The sequence below is a fragment of the Erythranthe guttata genome, chromosome 3 (assembly GCF_056151865.1).
Source record: "Erythranthe guttata isolate IM_541 chromosome 3, IM_541, whole genome shotgun sequence".
Lineage (NCBI taxonomy): Eukaryota > Viridiplantae > Streptophyta > Magnoliopsida > Lamiales > Phrymaceae > Erythranthe > Erythranthe guttata.
Genome location: NC_142535.1, coordinates 4,405,933 through 4,424,703, shown reverse-complemented (window position 1 = coordinate 4,424,703; position 18,771 = coordinate 4,405,933). Strand labels below are relative to the sequence as shown.

Sequence of the window (18,771 nt, the reverse complement as noted above, 5' to 3'; positions counted from 1 at the left end):
TGCGTCCCCCACCTCGTCGCCGCCCTTCGTCGGATGCGTTGCATGGAGATTTTCCTTTTTCGTTTTCTTTCGATTTCTCAGTTTTTTTTTTTCCAGATTTGTCCACCGTAGCCACGTCCCTAGTCTCTCTGTCATTTACCGTCGTTGTCGTTGCCTCCCCCTCCATCTCTTCGTTATTTTCGAAAAAAAATTCTCTCCAGATCTGAAACAGCAGCATCAATGTGACTACTCTGGTTCGAATATGACTATTGTTGATTCACTCGATTAGTGATTTATTATTTTCTCGTGATCCTTGTTTTTCTCGAATTCTCTCTCTTTACACCACCATCGTCTCCACATAGATTTGTACACAACCATTACCGTCGCCGCTTGTTGCCGCCGCCTCCTCATTCGTTTCCACGTAAGGCTCTTTCTCTCTTTTTTGTTATCTTTCTCATTTTTTTTTTCAAGATTTGTCCACCACCACCACCGTCGCCGCCTCTCTCACTCTCTTTCCTTCACCACCGCCACAATCGCCGTTGTCGTCGACTCCCCATGGCTCTATTTCTTCATTTTTCTATTTTTATTTATGTATTTTTCGATTTTTTTTTCAGATCTGAAAATACAGTTTCAGATATGAACAATAGCAGTAACATGACTATAGTCATGTTCGAATATGACTATAGTCATATTTATGTATTTTTCGAATATGACTATTGTTGAATATGACTGTAGTCATATTCGAATATGTTCTATCTTCTCGTTTTCAAGTTGAGTTCTAATAACTAGATTCAAAATTGTTGTTTTTTGTGTGGATTTTGATAGGATTGTTTTCGTAAACAGTAGAGATTCTTAGTTGTTTTATATAATTAGGGTCAACATGACTATACCACACTATATAATCGGAATTTTTAAGTTGAAAATGTAATAAATTGCAATATAAAGAAAGAATATGTCTACATAGTCACATATAGTCATATTCAACTATAGTCATATTCGGAGTTGTAAATCTGTCGAGAAAAAAAATTCATTTTTTTATTTAATTTTTTTTTAAAAATATATATTTTTATTAAAAAATATTAAAAAATAAAAATAAATAAAAAATGACTAAAATATCCGAAAAAAATAAAAAAAATAAAAAAAATAAAACACACATTTTTTTTTTATTTGGTAGAAAATTTTTAAGAATTAGGAAGCAAATTTTTAGGAATTATATTATTGTTATGGAAAGAGAGAAAATATGAATAATTGAGACTAATTATGCTAATTGACATAGCGGTAGAATTGGGAATACAAATTCTAGGAGTTTATCACAAATAAAGATTTGGGTGGACATATCACCATTTATTATCTATATGAGGGGTTTATTGCTAATGATCCCAAAATAATTAAACTCATTGTAATGACACTTATGTAATGGGGGGCTTTTGTCAAATTTTCCCCAAACAAAATTCCTTTTTGAAATAGATTCCAAGTTTTATTGACCAGTTTTTTATTATTTTTTTTTTGTTACGATCTCTTTATAAATTCCCTTATGTATTGACTTGTATAAATCCAATTTTACTTTATCTATTTGACAAAACCTATAATTTATCATTCAATTATAATAATTCAATTATATGCTCTTTCTTTTCTATTGCAATGTGTAATGATACTTTAATAGTTCATTACTAATTTATTATGTGGGCAGAATTTGATCATATTTTTGTGATTATCATATTTTCTACCAAAATTTGAGTTTATAATTGTTTGGATCAAAATTGACATCAAAAGGTCACCGAAGAATATCTTACAGCTGGCATGGAGACTGCTGATGTTAAAGGGAAATGGGAAAAAAAATTCATGGGACGAGAAGTTGATTTTTTCATAAGAGATGGGCTGCTCTAAATGACTTTGACCGGTTTACATTGATGCTTGCAAAGATCAATAGGGCACGGTTGTTCGACAGATGCGAAGCTTAAGAAAAAGATCTCTAAAAAACAAATTGGGATCAGGCTTCGCCTAAAGTCGATCGGATCTGCGGGATAAGTGTTCTTGGTGTGACTTGGAGTCGCAGTTGTTGCCGACAAATATACATGATGCAGGCCCGGGTAATAGAAGAGTCGGGGTCGACGACCCTTACAAAGAATAGTGGATTTCGAATTCTCATGAGTAATGAATAGTGGATCATGCTAGAATGGTGGGTCGATGATAGCACTTATACTGAATGGTGGATTTTCAGTGAATAATGGATTTCGAATTTAGACAGTCGATAGTGGATTACGTTAATTTCACAATGAATTTTACGTTTACATATATACACACACACACACACACACACACACACACACACATATATATATATATATATATATATATATATATATATATATATATATAGTGATTGTCGATAAATTTTGATGAGTGTGTAGCCGATTTCATTTTTTGGTAAACCTGCTGGATTTTTTTTATGGGGTATTTGCGCATAAGTCCCAAACCAAGCAACTTTATTATTCTAGGTTTAGGGGTTATATTTCTTTCACCAATAAGCTCATCCCTTTATATTTATTATAAATAAATGAGACATTCATGTATATGCCAATATTACCCTCAACCATTTATACTTAATTCTTAATTGTAACCCCAATTTAATCAATTTTATCCACAAAAAATCAATTTTGACCATAAAAATTCAATTTTGACTTTTTTTTTTCAAAAAAAAAAATTTGCCGCCCGCGTTGACTTTTCAAAATTGGGGCATACTTTAATATGCTCCTATTTCATCCTTAACTTAATTTAACCTCAATTTGACCCCAAATTTTACAAATTATTCAATTTTGACCCAAAATTTTTCTTTTTTCAAAAAACAAAATTTCAAAAAAAAATAAATTCCGGCGTTGACTTTTTCGATTTTTTTTATTTCTCTTTTATTTTCTTCCGGATTTTTTCACCGGTTTCCGCCGTTGACTTTTTTAGTGTTTTTTTAAGTTTTTTTTTTTTTTTTCGTCCGTCGCTAAACGTTGACCGTAATTGTGTTGTCAATGACAGTAAATTAACGTAATTGTACAGTCAATGATAGTTAATTAACGTAATTGTACTGCCGTTGACAATACATTTATGTAATTGTGTTGCCGTTGACAGTAAATTAATGTATTATTATTATTTTATTATTTTTTGTTATTTTTTTTCTTTGTTTGATTTGTTGACAAGTCAACGTAATTATATTAGTGTTGTTGACAGTAAAATAATTGTAAACACAATAATATTACTGTCAACAACATCAATATTATTATTTTTTTGGGTTTTTTGTTTTGTTTGAGTTATCCACGGAGTAACGTAATAGTATTACTGTATATTATTGTAATATTACTATAAACACAATAATATTACTGTGGTTGACGGTAATATTACTATTGTTATTGTAATATTGTTGTCAACCACATCAATATTATTATTTTGTTTGGATTTTTTTGTTTGTTTGAGTTATTCACGGAGTAACGTAATAATATTACTGTTTATTATTGTAATATTACTGTGATTGACGGTAATATTACTGTTGTTATTGTAATATTACTGTCACTCACACTAATATTAATTCTTTTGGCTTTTTATTATGTTTACATTTGTTGAACAGTCAACATAGTAATATTACTCTATTACACAATAATAATGAGTTCTGTTGTGTTAATATTACTGTGCCAGGGATTAATATAGCAATATTACTGTGTTAAACTGTAGTTTAGTTAATTTTACTGTGTTTAACAGTAATATAGTTAATATTACTGTCAATCACAGCAATATTGTTGTTTAAACGAAAAAAAATGTTATAGAAAGGAAAAAAAAAATCGAAAAAGTCAACGCCGGAAACCGGCGAAAAAATCCGGAAGAAAAGAAAAAGAAAATTAAAAAAAATTGAAAAGTCAACGCCGGGATCCGGCAGGAAAATTTTTTTTTTGAAAAAAAAATATTTTTGAAAAAAAAAGTTTTGGGTCAAAATTGAATAATTTGTGAAATTTGGGGTCAAATTGAAGTTAAATTAAGTTAAGGATGAAATTGGAGCATATTAAAGTACGATGGGCTATTTTAGTCATTTTACAAAAATTTGGACCATGTGTGGACTTATTGGTAAGGGAGTTTTTAGTCTGGATCTCTTTATGAATAAGTACCCATTGATGGGCTTATTTGCAATGACCATTTTTTTTAAACTGAAAAAAAAAACCAAGAAATTATTAAAAAAAAGTACATAATGGATTACATTAACTAAATAGTGGATTTCGATCAGTATGTAGTAGATTTTGATTTGCTAAACCTGCTGGAAAAAATAGTATACTTAAAAAAACCATTTAAAACCAAAAAGATATTGTTTCGTATGATTGTGCACGAAACGTAAGAAAAACAAACAATTAAGCTAATTTCGTGTAAAAAATCACGAAATTAGCCCCTTAATTTCGTGAGTTTTTACACGAAACGTAACTTTATTTCCGAAAAGTTTCGAATGTTTTCAAAATACTGAAAACGTATAGATTTTCGACGAAATTTGCTATAAAACATTGGGTTAACGATTTCGAGTTCGAATTTCACCTTAAATCGTTGTTGAATTGCTCGTTTAATCCGCAAGAACTCGAAGGACCTTGGATAGGGTTTGAGAGGATTTTGAATTTTTTGAAGAAAAGTTACAAATGAAATAAAGTCGCACTGCAAGCCGGTAAAAGTTGTTCTATGAATAGCATTTCAGTTTCAAATATGAGGCCACATCCACGCGTTTCTTTGATTTTCAGTTGCCCCCTTGTTTTGTTATTTTAATTTTTTGACTTTTGACTGTTTCCAGAATATTTGGGCTCTCCGTGGGCTATATAAAATAGGGACAATTAGTGAGAACCCCCTCTAACATTATTTTAATAAGGATGGATCTAGCTCATTTTCCTTTATTAGTGAGAGATCCATCATTTTTTTATTCTCAAATTTACCCTCCAACTATTCTCTACCCATTATCCGCTAGTTTGATGTATTTTTTTTATAATTTTATTTTAATTTTAATTTTCGATTTTTTTATTTATTTCTTCTTTAAAAAATAATAATAAAAATTAAATTTTATTTTTTATTTTTTTAATATTTTTATTTAAATATTCTATTACTATATATTTTTGTTTTGTTTTTCAGTTAACCAACTATATTTCAATAAAACAACTATTATTAAAAACAACTGTTATTAAAACAATTGGTATTAAAACAACTATACATTCCAACAATTATTTGTTAAAGTAACTATTTATTCAAAACAACTAAAAAGTAATGAAAAACAACAATATTGTTTTGTGAAAACAACTATATTACTATATGAAAACAACTATATTAAATCAACTAGAAATAATTAAAACAACTCTACATTCCAACAACTATTTGTTAAAGTGACTATTTATTCAAATCAACTAAAAAGTAATGAAAACAACAATATTGTTTTGCGAAAACAACTATATTACTATACGAAAACAACTATATTGAATCAACTAGAAATTATTAAAATCAACTAAAACAAAAGCAAAAAAAACACTCTAGAACTCCAACAAAAACGACTATTATCGATACCAACTACAACCGTAACGAAAACAACTATATCTTCTTGACTAACATGAACACAATTTCAACAAAGTAACATACATTCTACAATTAATTGAACGATAATCAGCCTCCCAAACAATACCAAACATAACGGACGAAGCAGATCCGCTTATGTTAACGGCATTCGAGGTTACGGTTGAGCGTCGGCGGTTGCGATTCTCACATGAAAATGCAGCCCAAGTTTTCGTCATCCTCCTCGAGTTTGATCGATTCCATTACAACGGTCGTGGAGTGGTCTTCCGACGAGGATTGCAAGAATGCTTCCAAAAATTGAAGAAAAAAATAAATACCAGATCTGCTCATCCCTCGGAAGGGAAAGGGGAGGGGCCGAAAAAGGCATCTGACCCGTCCTCGTTTTAGTAGCGGCGCCTTGTCGTTGTCGAGATATGGTGCCGCCTTTGTCCTCTCCTTCGCCCTCGCTTCCGCCGCGCCATCGGAATCCAATTCGACAAAGAAGAGAAGGGGTTGGGATCTTCCTCGTCGTTGTTGAGATGTGATGCCACCTTCGTCACCTTCACCGCCGCCGCTGATACTGCCGATCGATTCCAGAAAAGAAGAGAAAAGATGAGGGGAGAGAAAAGATGAGGGGATTAGAGAACAGCGGTTTGTGATAAACGATGTGGCTAGGGTTTGTAAATATAAGATTTGGTAATTAGGGATAATATAGGTATAATATTTAATAATTGTAATAATATTAATTTAATTAAATAATTAAGGGGGTTCTCACTAATATTGTAAAAGGGTATAGATCCACCTTAATATAACCTAATTAGTTGGGGGGGTTTCACTAATAATCCCTATAAAATGGATTGAAACTTGGGCTTAAGTATTTTTTTTTTTTTTTTTTTGAGAAACTGTACGGCAAATAAGTTAATAATTAATAAACAGTGAGATTCTATTTGAAATTGGATTAATTTAATAAATTTTAAGATGAAAAAGGTGAGTTTTCCTTATAAATAGCACACAATTGTACATGTGAGTTGATTTGATACTACACCGGGTGAGTTTTAACCATTGATGTGGTTAAATAACCACCCACTAAGCACACTTTCACATGGTTGTGTGTGATTATATGCAGATCAACGGTTAATAATCACCCGGTGTATTTCACTGGGTATAGCATCAAATAAACCGTCAAGACATGGAACACACTTGACAATTCAAGAAAGAACAAAATAAGAAACAAGGTCATATTTCCTTATACTTGAACTCGTATATTCTTATTTTGTTTGAAATCGTTTAGTATATTTACAACACGTGATCACCATGAATTGCTCTACCATATTCCTTGACAGGGGCGTTCCTGAGAATTCGGGGGCCCTAGGCGAGGTTTAAAGAACAACTAAAAACAGGGCCCCTATTTGATAAACCATTTTTTTTTTTATATTAATGGGTGTTCGAAATTGAATGTATTAAAAAAATATAAATAATATTTTCTAAAAGTGATGAAATAAAAGATTATGGGGGTTCGGGGGCGGTGCCCCCGAAATATTTTTTGAAATGTATGAATATAAAGTAGCTAAAAATATGAAAAAAAAATCAAAATTAACAATATCATTAGGTGGTACACTTCCTCCCGTGACGTATACTCTTTATAACAAATAGACTTCATAAATATTTATAAACTTGAATACACTAATGAATATATATTCTTATTTTAGAATAAAAATATATCATTAAGACATTATAAATTTAATATTTAGGGGCCCCAAAGTTAAAAAAATTACAAAAAATCTATTGATCAATTAGCTTAAATTTATTTTAGAACTGATGTTCCAAAATATTATGTATAATAAATTTTTAAAATAAGTACTAGTATATAAAGTGTAAATAAAATATTTGGGGGCCCCAAATTTTCGTAAAAAATCGGGGGCCCTAGGCGACCGCCTACTTCGCTTACTCTCAGAACCGGCCATGTTCCTTGAACCGGTAAGGATCATAGGTTTAATATATCACCCTCGATGAAGCTCAATTTATTTTGGAGAGGTAAAAAGTTTGTGTTATAGGTTTCTTATTCTCTATTGTTAAATAATCAAGGTAAAGGAAATAAGATGGAGAGAATATGGAAATACCATCTCACTTTGTCATTCCAAATGTTTCAAAGAATTTACATCATATATATATATGGTTACATATGGTAACGCTAGTTGACTAGAGAGTGACACGTGTATATTAAGAATTATTCAGTGTATTTGTGCCGAGAGTGCTCCTGTGTGGTTGGTGTAATGCTATCATGCCCCCTCAAGCCAAGCAAGGAAGGGACGCCGACGAGGCTCGAACGAAGAAGGCTTAGTGAAGATGTCTGCTAATTGGTCTTTGCTGGAAGAGACTTCTAGTGCTTTTGCTTGAATCCGATCATGTACAAAGTGATAATCTCTGTCCACATGCTTTGTTCGGGAATGAAAGATTGGATTCTTTGAAAGGTAAGTTGCACCATAAATCCTAGTTAACTTTTTTCATATTTCTACATATAGACATTAGCAATTTATAATCTATAATCTTTAATTTATAAAATTTTCTAATCTTGAGTAGGATAATTTAAATTATAATTTATAATTTATGGATGATTACAGCTAGATTTTATCTGTTTATAATATATTGGTTAGAATTTATGACGGTAACTATATGATACGCTCATAGTAAGGAAAAAGTTTCCTCATCTCTGCTTTGGCTGCATGTTCTGCGTCCACTCTTTTACTTCTTTCTATTACCTATAATCTATTTTCTATGTTCTTCCTCTAGTGTTTTAGGATAATAGTGATCCAGATTTATATAATTCATAAATTATAAGTTATAATGTACTGATTTGAATTCAGATATTTATTTTATATTTTCATAAACTTGCCGAATATAAAATTTATTTTCAATAAAAGTGGCATTTTAGATCTGTTTCTTGCATTCTTCTTAATTAACATGCCATCCTAGGTTCACTAGTTTCTCAAGTCTCTATTTGTCCGAAAATTCACTTTTCTAAGTAAGCTACTAAAACGAGTGTTGACATTGATATTTTCTTGGGCTTTAAACTAGAGGCTGAAAATCTTATTCATAACTGAACTTTGCCTACTATGTGTCGAAAATTTTGACTCTTCTTTTACTTTTTATCTTTGGTTGGTTCGCATTTCCGGAGCTGTGTTTTTTTATTTACTTTATTTTCTGGCATTCTTCAGTTAATCCCTTTCATGATCTCATATTTTGTAGTGAAGTTCATGAGGCAAGTTAATATGACAGAAGTGTCTCCTGGAATCGCAAAATTCATAATAGGGATTAACTGAATAAAAAATTACAGCTCCGAAAAAGCGAACCACCGAAAGATAAAAAGTCAATAACCAACAAGCAAAAGAAGAGACAAAATTATTAACACATAATAGGCAGAAGTTAAGTTATGAATAAGAAAACATCAGTGTCAACAGTCGTTTTAGTAGTCATACCGAATCACAATTTTAATCGATTACTTAGAAAAGTGGATTTCGAAAAAATAGCAAATTTAAGTTTATGATTCCCATCAGTGGAGCTAGGATGGCATGTTAATTAAGAAGAATGCAAGAAACAAATATAAAATGCCACTATTGAAAATAAATTTTATATTCGGCAAGTTGATGATTATATTTAATTCAAATTAAAAAATTAAAATCAGTACAATATAATTTATAATTTATGAATTATATAAATTTGGATCACTAGAATCCTAAAAAAACTAGAGTAGGAACGTATAAAATAGATTATAGGTAGCAGATGGAAGTAAAAGACTCAACACAGAACATGCAGCCTAAGCAGATATGAGAGAATTTTATCCTTAGTGTAAGCGTATCATATAGTTACCGTCATGCATATTAGCCAAGATATTATAAACAGATAAACTCTAGCTGTAATCATCCATAAATTATAATTTATAATTTATAATTTAAATTATCCTATTCAAGATTAGAAAAGTTAATAAATTAAAGATTATAGATCATTCAATTATAAAAGGAGCGTAGAGCTATAAATATGATTACCTTAAATCCTGCTAAGAAAATTGAGAAACAATCAGAACACAATCAACTCCGCAACCCGGAGCTCTAGGAGGTACTAGAAAGACGAACTCGAACATGCACCTTGTTTACCAAAAAAGCCACAAAAGGAAACCAGAGGATATGCAGAGAAAGTTCAAGAAGCCACACGTAAGTCGATTATACATTACTAAGTCTATGTGTAGAAAAATGAAAAAAGTTAACTGGGATTATAATCTCGATGCTTTTTTTTTCGCTCAACAGTTAACTAGGGATTTCATCAGTGCTTTTGGGGGACTGGAAATATATCAAAAAAAGGGTGTGATCTGGTAGAGAAATTACAACAGCACTTTAATCAAACCAGTTTAGGCAGAAATAGGACAGACAAATTGCGTTACCAGAAAAAAAAAAACATAGTTATCAGACAAATAAATAACGAAAATCAACAGTAAGAAGGAAGAACAGATTGCCTGAACCTGGATGAGTCCAATTATTCTAGAAGCATTAAAATAAATAAATCATCAATTAGATATTCCCCATTATGTCCCGACCCAAGTAGCTTCCGATAAGACTCTAAAAACCTCAGACCGAACTGCAATTTAAAGGACGAATCAGATTAGAAAATCAGGCAACATCAGTGCAGGAAGGGGGTATTAGAACACAATATGGAAATAAATATATCACTAATAATATTATCTTCCCCATTATGTCTCGGTCCGTTAGCAGCTTTTAAGACAAGACACTAAACCTCAGATCAAACTGCATTTACCAGACAAGACAAAATTAAACACCTAGGTAGTGACACAAAAAGGTGATAGAATTCTTAGGAAACAAATAAATGAAAATTAGATCATCTTCCCCATTATGTCTCGATCCCAACAATAGCTTTAAGGTAAGACACTAAACTCAGAACAACTGCAATCAATGGTCAACAGAATGAAACATCCAGGTAGGGAGGGTGAACAAATCATAAATTAGTTATATTCCTTGTTTTATCTCTATCCCATCAATGGCTTCAGACAAGACTCTAAACCTTAAATCCAAATGCATGTTAGACAAGAGCGAACAGAACATCCAGATGGAGAAAGGATGTATTAGCACAGAACAAGAGAGTATAAGTGCCGCGAAATATATAAATCAGAAATTAGATTATCTTCCCCATTATGGATCGACTCCACCAGTAGCTTTAAGATAAGAATATAAACCTCAAATCCAAAACTGCATGCAAAATGAAACAGACAGGGATCGGGTAAAAACATAGAAGGTAAAAGAAGTCCGATGAAATAAATAAATCATCAATTAGATCTTCCCCGTTATCCGACCCAAGTAGCTTCCGACAAGACTCTAAAAACCTCAGACCGAACTGCAATTCAAAGGACAAATCAGATTTAAAAATCAGGCAACATCCATGTAGGAAGGGGGGTATTAGAACACAATATGGAAATAGTAGTCCTATAAAACAAATATATCACTAATTATATTATCTTCCCCATTATGTCTCGATCCTTTAGCAGCTTTTAAGATAAGACTCTAAACCTCAGATCCAACTGCATTTACCAGAAAAGACAAAATAAAACATCTAAGTAGTGACACGAAAAGGTAATAGAATTCCTAGGGAACAAAAAAATGAAAAATTAGATCATCTTCCCCATTATGTCTCGATCTCAACAATAGCTTTAAGGTGAGCCACTAAACTCAGAACTGCAAGCAATGAAACATCTAGGTAAAGAGGGGGAATTAGCGAACAAGAAGGAATATAAGTCCTAAGAAATAAACAGATCAGAAATTAGTTATCTACCCCATTAACTCTTTGTCCCACCAATGGCTTCAGACAAGACTCTAAACCTCAAATTCAACTGCATATAATAGAAAAGAGAGAATAGAACATCCAGGTGGAGAAGGGTGTATTACAACAGAATAAGGGAATAAGATTATCTTCCCTATTATGTATCAATCCCATCAGCAAGACTGTAAACGTTAGATCCAACTGCATTAACCAGACAAGACGAAATAAAACATCTAGCTAGTGAGGGATATTAGCACACAAAAAGTAACAAATATATCAAAAATAAGAGCATCTTCCCCATTACGTCTCGACCCCAAGTTCCCAACAATAGCTTCAAGGCGGGGAGGGTGAATTAGCGAACAAGAAGGAATAGAAGTCCTACGAATAAACAAATCACCAATTAGTTATCTTCCTCATTATCTATTGTCCCATCAATGGCTTCAGACAAGACTCTAAACCTCAAATCAAACTGCATGTCATAGACAAGAGAGAACAGAACATCGAGGTGGAGAAGGATGTATTATCACAGAATAAGGGAGTATAAGCGCCATGAAATTATTTAAAACAGAAATTAGATTATCTTCCCCATTATGTACTGACTCTGCCAGTAGCTTTCAGGTAAGAATCGAAACCTCAGATTCAACTGCACGTAATGGACAAAATAGAACATTAAGGTGGGGGGAAGGGATATTAGCACTAACAAAGGGAATAGAATTCCCAAGAAAAAGATCAATCATATGTTAGATCTTCCCCATTATGTCCCAGCAAGTAGCTTTAAGATAAAACTGAACCTACGATTGGTCACGGCAGACCAAAACATCCAAGTATGAATATCCCCTTATCACACAAGTTAAATTATCGTCCCCGTTATTTCCCGTTCCAATAGCTTTAAGATACGAATCTAAACATCCAATCCAACTGCAAAACAGATAAAACATCCAGAGATGGAGGGGGTACAAGCACAAAATAAGAGATTGGCTGTCTTCCCCTTATGTTCATGCCCATCAGGTGGTAAGATAATACTCCAAGCCTCAGATCCAACTGTATTTACCAGACAGGACAAAATAAATCACCTAGGTTGCGAGGGGATAATAGATCCATGAAATTAAAAATCACAAATTAGATTATCTTCCCCATTATGTTGGACCTCATTAATAACTTCAAGATAAGACTCCAAACACGAGATCCAACTGCATGCAATGGACAAACCAATGGAACATCCAGGTGGGGAGGGGGCATTAGCACACAAGAAAGGAATAAAAATCCAACGACATCCCATCAGTCATCCAAATTGTATATAACGGACAAACCCTGAGCACACAATAAATCAAAAAATCAATTATCTTTTCCATAATGCTTCAATCCATTCAATAGCTTTAAGATAAGACTCTACACATCATATCCAACTGCATTTACTCAGGTCTCTTGCTTAAGAGAGAGGTGACCTATCCACATGATCCATAAGAGGCTGAAGTCTAGTAAAATTAGATTTTCATCATTCCAGAAGTTAGCTTTAGAAAATAAAGATGAAACTAGCATAACTTCCCAAAGACCACAAATCAAAGGTACCAAATGATTGATCGACCAGTCATTTTTGTTGCAAGTTTCTGCAAATAGAAAGGAAAAACGAAATAGATCTGAAATGTAAAAAGAATAGATTATGGAGGGAATCATAAGAATATACAACTATTGTACTCACCACCACTTGCCGATCAACACAGCCCAATCCATTCTATGTAGCAACCAAACTTCTCAAAACATAACACGAAATTGTCATACAAGCAAATTCACGAAAAGACCGAGAAATGCTTAGAGCTCAAAACACTTGCCTTTATCCAGAAAACAAATCAAATCAGCCAACAACCAGACCAGGGTGGGAAAACATGAACCAAATCCAAACCACGGGATATTAAAACGCACATCACCTCATAACCAAACATCATAAATATCTTGCCCGATCAATTATCATTCAAACAAGACCAGCAAAACTACCCAATCAGAACCACAAATAGACAGGCACAAAAGAGCTTTGGATAAAACACAAGGTAGATTATCTTCCCCATTAAGTTTCCATCACATCTGTAGCTTTACATAAGACTCTGAAGCTCATATCCAACTGCATTTTCCAACCGTTTGCTTAAGCGATAGGTGACCCTGTGCAAACGGTCCAAGGATACATTTAAGATCAGATTCGTCATTCCTATAGCACATGTAGTTTCAGAGAGTAAAATGGAACTACGACAACTTCCCTTAAACCACAAAAAAGGATACTAGTAGGACGCCTAAATAAATTATCTTCCTAATTAGGCAATAGATGATAGGCAATAGATGATCCTGTCCAAAGGGTACATTAGTGCTTGTAAAATCAAATTTACTAATCGAGTTGCAGAGTCAGTTTAAAATAATATTAGATGGAACTAGCAACACTTTTCTTTAAACCCCAAAACAGAGGTCCACCATCACTTTTGTTGCAAATGCCTGCAAACAGAAAGTAAAAGAAGAACAGAGGATTTAAAGATTGATTTGAAAGCAATATGACTGTATAAACTAGTAATATGAATATTGGACGAAAAGGTGACGGTTGAGGGAGACATAAGAAAATACTATCTCAAAAGTACCGTAGACGCATCTCACTAAGCCTTCAACCAGAAGCAAGAAAACAGTTAGCTTTAGAAAAACAAGGAACACTGAGTCTTCAAACGGCGTAAAGAAGAAGCAATTCTTTAGATGAGACAGATTAAACAGGTAGAGACTCTTTCATGGTAATTATAAGCATGTACCAGATACTCCGATTCCCCTGAGCCAAAAACATCTTACGTGGTAACCAAACTTCTCAGGACTCCACAAAAAACTGTCATATAAGCAAAACAAGGATAAGGAAAAATACTCAAACTTGAAGCTTCGTCTTCTCATGATTTATTATTGTTTCCGTCGAAGTCTATGTCATCTCATAAAAGAAAATAGAAAAAATAGTGAACCGTAACCAAACATCATGACATATGCCGTATCAAAATCACCCAAGTAAGAACAGGAAATACTATGGTCGTATGAAGTAAAAATCTGAAAATCGAATGACAAGGATGATGATCACATTAAGAATATGTAATCTGGAACTGACAAAATCATATCCAACAGTAGACTCCACTAGAACCCACTGAGCAACATATTACACAATCAGAAACAAAAGAAAGATCCATAAGCTAATTAAATCACAAAATAAATTATCTTCCCATCAGATCGAACCGGGATCTCTAGCTTAAGCAATTGACGATCCTATCCACAGTATTCAGGTGTACATAAGCTCCTATCCACACTATCCATGTGTGCGTAAGCTCTAGTAAAATGAGATCCATCGTTCTACTTGCACATTTAGCTTAGCTCCATAAAATAAAGATGAGACGAAGCACAACCTTCCTAAAACCACAAAACAGAAAGTACCAAACAGTAATAAAGCGAATTGATAGCCACAAAAATGTTTGTTGGAAATTTCTGCAAACAAGTAGGAAAAGCAGTAAAGGTATTTAAAATAGATTATAAAAAAACTTGTGATATAAAGTTAGAAAAATAAGGAGGATGAGGGAGAGAGAGAGAGAAAGCAAGATTGAACCATATCTGGAACTGACGGGTGTCTCAGAGCTGAATCCCTACTTTAATACAACACCTGTGGATCAACACAGTCCAAAGCAAAGGTCGAAAGTCGAGAAATATCATATCTTGCACATATATATATCATAAGGAGAATCAAATCTTAATCGGCAGAACAGAGAGAAGGTTCTTCATATGAGACAAATAGGTTGAACATCCAGTGGCAGACGAAATTTTACCGGACACTCTGTTTAGAATTGTCATATAAACACAATCATGACGAGGGGAGAATATACTCGTACTCAAAGCGCTTTCTTCTACAAGGAATCTTTTTGAGAAAAAATCAAATCAGCCGATTACCGAAACCCTGGCAAGAGAAAACACAATCCAAACGCAAAACCCATGATAATAAACCACTTGTTAATGCATACAAAAACCACACCTAATACCTCGCCGGATCAAAATTACCAAAATAAAACCAATTCAGAATCACAATCAGACGAACGACCCCGAATCGATGACGATCCAATTGTCAAACCGGCAAAATAACCCCAAATAAAATCAAATCAGGACCACAATCAGACGGTATCGCAAAGAGAAGAAAAAACACGCGATGGATAAACATTGAATTGAATTGCGCAAGTTTCATAGCGACGATGATACATATAATCTAGAAAAACGGAGACGACAAATAAACAAAAGCAATAATCAAACAAAACTCTAAAATCCGCAGATAACCAACAAAGACGAGAGACGAAGGAATGAGTTACGGTTGTAGGAGGGGACGGGTATTTATAGAAGAGTCGGTGTTGAGTGGATGGCTGAGATTAATCGGATCAAAGGTACCAAATGGTTGGACAACCACCGTCATTTTTGTTGCAAGTTTCTGCAAATAGAAAGGAAAAACGAAATAGGATTTGAAATGTAAAAAAGAATAGATTATGGAGGGATTCATAAGAATATAAAATTTGGCATCACTATCGTACTCACCACCACTCGTTGTTCAACACAGCCCAAATCATACTATGTAGCAACCGAACTTCTCAACACATAACACGAAATTGCCATACAAGCAAATTCACGAAAAGGCGGAGAAAAGCCCAAAGCTCGAAACACTTTCCTTTTTCCAGAAATCCTATGACCGCGCGGAAAACAAAATCAAACCAGCCAACAACGAGACGAGGATGGGAAAATATGAACCAAATCCAAACCACGGGATATTAAATTGCATATCACTCCATCACCAAACATCATAAATACCTTGCCGGATCAATTATCATTCATAGAAGACCTTGACAGCACCACAGAGAAAAGAAACATATAAGACACGCTCCCGATAATTAGACTGTAAGACCAGCAAAACCACCCAAATCAGAACCACAAACAGAAAGGCACGAAAGAGCTTTAGATAAAACACAAGTTAGATTATATTCCCCATTAAGTATCCATCACATCTGTAGCTTTACATAAGAGACTCTGAAGCTCATTTTCCAACGGTTTGCAAAGGGTCCAACGATATATGTAAAATCAGATTCATCATTCCTATAGCACATGTAGTTTCAGATATTAAAATTGAACTAAGACACTTCCCTTAAGCCACAGAAGAAAGGTACTGACTGGTAGGACAGCTAAATAAATTATCTTTCCGCGTAGTCAATAGGCCAGAGTAATGTAGATGGAACTAACAAAAACTTTCTTTAAACAGAAGGCCCACCATCATTTTTGTAGCAAATGTCTGTAGACAGAGAGAAAAAGAAGAACAGGGGATTTGAAGATTGATTTGAAAGTAATATGACCGTATAAAGTAGTAATACGAAAATTGAGGGAGCCGTTAGAAAATACTCTCTCAAAGAATCTGAGACGCATCTCACTAAGCCACTACCTGCTGCCGATCAACACATTTTGCAACCAGAAGCAAGAAAGTTTTCATGAGATAAATAAATCAGAAATTAAATTATCTTCCCCGTCATGTTGTCCGTAAATCAGACTCAACCTCAGATCCAACTGCACTAATCCATCTTTTGCTGAAGCAATGGGTTATCCTGTCCAAAGATGGAACTACAGCAGACCCCCTAAAATACACAAACAAAAGTTACCAAATGGGAGGACATCCACCATCAATTTTCGAGAGGAAAAGCAAAACCGGGATAAGGAGAAAATACTCAAACTTGAAGCTGTTTCTTCTACCAAAAATCATATTTTAACCATTTCCTTCGAAGTCTATGCCATCTCGTAAAAGAAAACCAAACCAACGGACAAGAGAAATCATAATCCAAACCCACACAATCGAAAAATAGACAAAATAGTGGCCGATAAGGAAACATCATACCACATGCCGTATCAAAATCACCCAAATAGATTTGAAAACATATGGTCATATTTCAAAATTGAATGAGAAGGATGATGATTACATAAGAATATACAATCTGGAACTGACAAAAACCCACTGATCGATAAGCTAATTAAATCACAAAATAAATTATCTTGCCATCATCAGATCCAACCGAGATCTCTAGCTTAAGCAATTGGCGATCCTATCCACAGTATTCAATTGTACTTAAGCTCCTTATCCAGGTATACATACGGTCTAGTAAAATCTGATCCTCGTTCTACTTGCACAGTTAGCTTAGCTCCATAAATAAAGATGAAACACAACCTTCCTAAAACAACAAAACAGAAAGTACCAAATAGTAATAAAGTAGTAAAGCAGTAAAGGGATTTAAAAGATACATTAAAAAAATTGTGATATAAAGTTAGAAAAATAAGGAGGGAGAGAGAGAGAGAGAGAGAGAGAGAGAGAGAGAGAGAGAGAGAGAGAGAGAGAGAGAGAGAGAGAGAGAGAGAGAGAGAGAGAGAGAGAGATTGAAATATCTGGAACTGACGGGAGTTTCAGAGCTGAGTTCTTACTTTATTACCACAACTGCGGATCAACACAGTCGAAAGCAACAGTTGAAGGTCGAGAAATATCATATTACACATATATATCATAAGGAGAATCAAAGAGAAGGTTCTTCAGATGAGACAAATAGGTTGAACGTCCAGTAGCAGATCAAAATAGCAGTCAAAAGGACGAAACTTTACCGGACACTCTGCTTAGAATTGTCATATAAACACAATTACGACAAAAAGGAGAACATACTCGTAATTCAAAGCGCTTTCTTCTACAAGGAATCTTGTTCAAAAGAGGTTAAGGAAAAATCAAATCAGCCGATTACCAAACCCTGGCAAGAGAAAACACAATCCAAACGCAAAACCCATGATAATAATCCACTTGTTGATGCATAACCGAAAATCATACCTAATACCTCGCCGGATCAAAATAACCAAAATAGAACCAATTCAGAATCACAATCAGACGGCCTCACAAAGAATCCATGACGATCCAATTGTCAAACCGGCAAAATAACCCCAAATAAAATCAAATCAGGACCACGAAAGAGAAGAAAAAACACGCGACGGATAATCATTGAATTGAATTGCGCAGGTTTCATAGCGACGATGATACGCGACGGATAATCTAGAAAAACGGAGACGACAAATAAACAAAAGCAATAATCAAACAAAACTCTAATCCTCATATAACCAACAAAGACGAGAGACGAAGGAATGAGTTGCGGTTCTAGGAGGGGATGGGTATTTATAGAAGAGTCGGTGTTGAATGGACGGCTGTGATTAATCTGATCCGAGCGTCAGAACTTCTTGTCCGTTACGCATATTAGTATTTTATTCGTTTTTTTTCTTTTAATTTAATTATTTTCCAAATATGAGGCCACCTCTTGACCTCCACACGTTTCCAGAATTTCACTCACCCTTGCTTTGTGAGTTTGACTTTTT

General features: G+C 33.9%; 1 long non-coding RNA gene across 2 annotated transcripts; it reads right to left on the bottom strand.

The window, feature by feature from the left end:
* Positions 1 to 12,508: 12,508 nt before the first annotated feature.
* LOC148771583 (uncharacterized) lies at positions 12,509 to 18,303 on the bottom strand. Of its 2 annotated transcripts, none has more exons than XR_016030227.1 (3): positions 16,780 to 18,303; positions 13,052 to 16,672; positions 12,509 to 12,959 (listed from the first exon to the last, which is right to left on the bottom strand). It is a non-coding gene; the product is annotated as an uncharacterized LOC148771583 (long non-coding RNA). The 2 variants fall into 2 exon arrangements; XR_016030228.1 differs by having other exon boundaries at positions 12,510 to 13,506; positions 14,133 to 16,672.
* Between the last annotated feature and the right edge of the window lie 468 nt (positions 18,304 to 18,771).